We start from the raw sequence: 3,910 nt of genomic DNA on the forward strand, positions 1-3,910 counted from the left end.
TCCCCGCCTCCCTTCGCTCCAGAGCAGGAAGTCCCAGGTACCCAGTGTGTGCCCAAGAGAGAGCCGCGCGCCTTCTGTCTACCGTCTCCTTCCCAGCCCTGGATCCAGGATGGCACCCCACACACAAACACCATTCCTTTCAGGCGCAGATACTCCTGCGCGCCCCGCACCCGGCACCTTCAACTGGGAGTGCGGTTCTGCGCCCGATCCAGCCTAAAGCTGCGAGAGGGCGGCTGCGCTCCCGCGCGGGCCTCCAGCTCTGCGGCCCCGGTGCCAGAGCCCTGGCCGCCGCGGGGCGCGCTTTCCCCGCGGAGCCTGGCGGGGGAGTTTTTGTAGATAAACAAAAGCGTTTGCTCTTTTGGTTTTCTTTTATTTTCTTTATTCTTTTGTCCCTTCCTTAATCTCCCCCCACGCCTTTCTTCCTTCTCGAACTTCTTTCCCTCCTCATTTTTTCCGTTCTTTTCGTTCGCCTTTCTTTCTCGCTCTGCCTCTCTTCTGTCTGTCTCTTTCTGTATCTCCCTCTCTTCTATTTTGGCCCCTTCTCTGCCTCTGGGTCCCTCTCTTTTTTGGAATCTTCCTTCCAGGGCCCTTTGCTGTCCCTGGGCTAGAGTTACACCCTCTCCCTGAATCAATTTTCCTGACCCCGCCGCCTCCTTCTCACTTCGTTCTTCGGGCGGCCCCAGCCTGGCGGGCTCGGTCCGGCTCCCCCGCCGCCGCCGCTGTGATTTATTCGCCTCACCCGGCGGAATCAGGTGCTGAGCCGAGCCCCGGAACGAGGGAGCAGATTTCTCCCAGGAAGGGTTTTGTGAACTAAACGATGCTAATTACAGGGTGGGGGGCGCGCGGGCCGGGGCGGGCGGAGCGCGCGGGGCGAGGGGAGAGGCCGAGGCCCGGCCGGGGCCCTCCCAGGCCGCCTCCCCTGAGCCTCTCGCCCCAGCTTTCGCCTTTCCCTGGGAACTTTCCTGTCTGAGTTAACTATTAACCGCTGGCGAGAGGCAATTTTCTTCGGAATTTCAGCGATTTCCTTTTTGCGGTGGAGGCAGATTAACATGCAAATAGTGAGATGCTCGGCTTGAGTCCGCGCGCGGGCAAGGATGCCTCTGCCCCTCTAAACTGTCCTTCACGACGGCGGAAAACTACAGCCCCGGCCCCCGCCCCGTCCCCCGCTCCCCACGGTGCCCGCGCAGGAAGCCGTGACCGAGCCAGTGCGGGGCGGGTGCCCGGAGTGAAGGTGGAAAAAGCCGAGCGCCGGTGCTTGGGGGCGGGGTTGAGGGGAGAGGCTAACCCGGGCAAGCCCTGGGGACCTCGGACTCGCGACCGGACAAGGCCACCGAGAAGCCCTCAACCTATACAGCCTGGTCCCTACTCGGAGCCCCCCACACGGGGACGCTTGTGGAGGCGTTGGGCAAACTCGGGGGAAAGTGTTTCCCGCCTGCAGAGCCCCCAGACTGTCCCCCACCTCCTCCCTCTTCGCCGCTACCGAGCACCCCCAACACACGCGCGCACACCCTGCTCTGACTTGTGACCGCTGCAAACTTTGTCAAACTTGAGCCACTGGTCACAAATTCCTCGCCTTTCCTCCTTTCCTCTCTTGCCCGGCCGGCTCTTCCTAGAGCAGGACAGTTTCTCAGCCTCCAGACCTGGGAGAGGACAATTTCCAAAAGTCCGGGCCTCGCCTCGCTGGGACAGGAGTTAGCCCCTGGCGCTCAGCCAGGCTGCGGGTCACCCGGCGCGTCCCGCGGTGGAAGGCGCTCGTGGTTGGCCGGAGGCTGGGCAGGGCCCTGCCGGCCGCTCCGCCGCTGCCCGGGGCGGCCTTCCCACGGCGCCCGTCCGGTGCCCTCCCTTGGTTCGGGCTCGGAGCCCCGGTTCCGGGCTGCCAGCTCCCGGCGCCCTGCCTTTCTAGTTTATTCTTCCCCAGCCCTCTCCCGGGTTAGCGCTCTCCCCGCCCGCCTCGCCGGCTCCGTCGCTGGCGGGGCTGCCTCTGTCTCTGTCTCTCCCGATCTCTCTGTCTCTGTCTCTCTTGTTTGTTTCAACGCGGGGACACTGATTGCGCCTTATGAAGTTCTAACTGGTTTTGTGTCAGGAAGATCTTTCTCGCTGCTACCCAGCCTGGCGTGACGGATTAAACATCAACTAGTTAAATAAAAATTAATATCAACTGCCTCCTAACTTCTAATGTCATGTTGTTTATAACTAATGAACTGATTAGGGGATAAACACATCACGGAGACATCCCGCTTTCCTGCCTGGGCTCTGCCAGCACCCAATGCCCACTCCCCAGCTCGGCCTGCCAGCTGCCAGGCCAGGAGGAGGGAGGGGCAGGGGGCTGCCAGCTCCGGGCTTGCTCTTCTGCCTGCCTTGGTCTCTTTCCCTCCCTCCCTTTCTCTTTTCCCCTCCTTAGTACATTTCCTTTTCTCAGTCCTCTTTTCCCCTCCTCCCTCCCTCCCTCCCTCCCTCCCTCCCTCCCTCCCTCCCTCCCTCCCTCCCCCCTTCCTTCCTTCCTTCCTTCCTTCCTTCCTTCCTTCCTTCCTTCCTTCCTTCCTTCCTTCCTTCCTTCCTTCCTTCCTTCTTTCCTTCTCATTCTTCTCAGTCCTCTGCTTCTCACACTGTCCCTGGTTCTCTCTGTGTGTCTCTCTCCCTCTCCCCCTAGTGGGTCTCTGCCTCTCTGTTCCCCACGTCTTCCCCCTCATTTGGGTTCATTCTTCCCCCAGTGCAAGGTGTAATGATTAAAAGCGTCCTTGTGACTGGCTTCCACCCTGCTATGAAGCAGGAGGCTGCAACGTCTCCCTCAGCACCTTAGCACCTTGCGAAAGGCTGACATCTCCTTCCCAGCTATTTAGGAGAACTGGGGGGGGGGGCTAGAACAAGTGGGGTTGTGCTTTGAATTCTTCCTCTATTCAATCTGGAAAAGGCAGAGAAAAAAATGATTTTTAAAACTTTTACCTTTTCTCTTGTCCCAGAAGCAATTAATACAGGTTCGAGTGTTTAATTTTCAAGGGAAGGAAAACTGCTCTGGTGCCCTTCCTCCAGGGGCTTCAGAGTCTTCTCCACACATCCCCACCTCACCAGCCAGCCCCAGGGTGACCTGAACAGCCTCACACAGGGCCCTTTTCCTAAAGATACTTAAACCAAATCACAATTGTCATCATGACAACAATAAGGCAGGAAAGCAAGTAATTACAGGACTGGCCCCAGCAATTTTTTTTTTCCTAAGAAGCCACAATGTTTAAACGTGGTTTGCCCTGGACCTCAGGGTCTGACAAGACAATAACAACAGAAAAAGCTTTTAAAACCAATTTAGCACACGTGAAAATGTAATTCTAATGAAGAATCAATAGGCTGGCGGATCATTTTTCCTGGGACTCCTTGGAGAACCTGAGAGAGACTCTCAATCAATGGGGCGGGCAATGAGCAAAAGGTCCTGAGAGACGGTGTGAGACAGTGTGGGTCAGGGGTGAGGGCCGAAGACAAAGAAGTAGGGCCTGAGGGAGGAGGCTGGTGGGAGACTGAGGTATGGAGCTGAGCCCTTTGACTGGCATCACTTTGCAGGCTTCCGGAGTGCCCAACACTCCACGAGTATCAGAGCCAAGAGCTAAGAAACCCCCTTCCTCCTCTTGGTCCTTCTGGTATGCGACAGGCTGCTTAGCACAATGGCCTCAGCTGCCTTCCCCTGGGCCTAGGCCCCAGCCCTGGCAGTGCCCCAACCCTGGGCCCTGTGTTCAGGTAACTGTGACGAGCTGGCTCAGGAGCAGGTATGGACACTGAGCTGAGTGTGTGTGCCCCAGTTCAAAACACCTGGTTCCCCAGTGAGTGCCTCCCTGCTATGTGTGTGTGTGTGTGTGTGTGTGTCAGGAACTTTGGGTCTCAGTTCCTGTCTCTCTGATTATACAGGAGCAAGAGCAATGAATGT

Source organism: Miniopterus schreibersii (assembly GCF_964146895.1).
Source record: "Miniopterus schreibersii genome assembly, chromosome: 14".
Taxonomy (NCBI): Eukaryota; Metazoa; Chordata; class Mammalia; order Chiroptera; family Miniopteridae; genus Miniopterus; species Miniopterus schreibersii.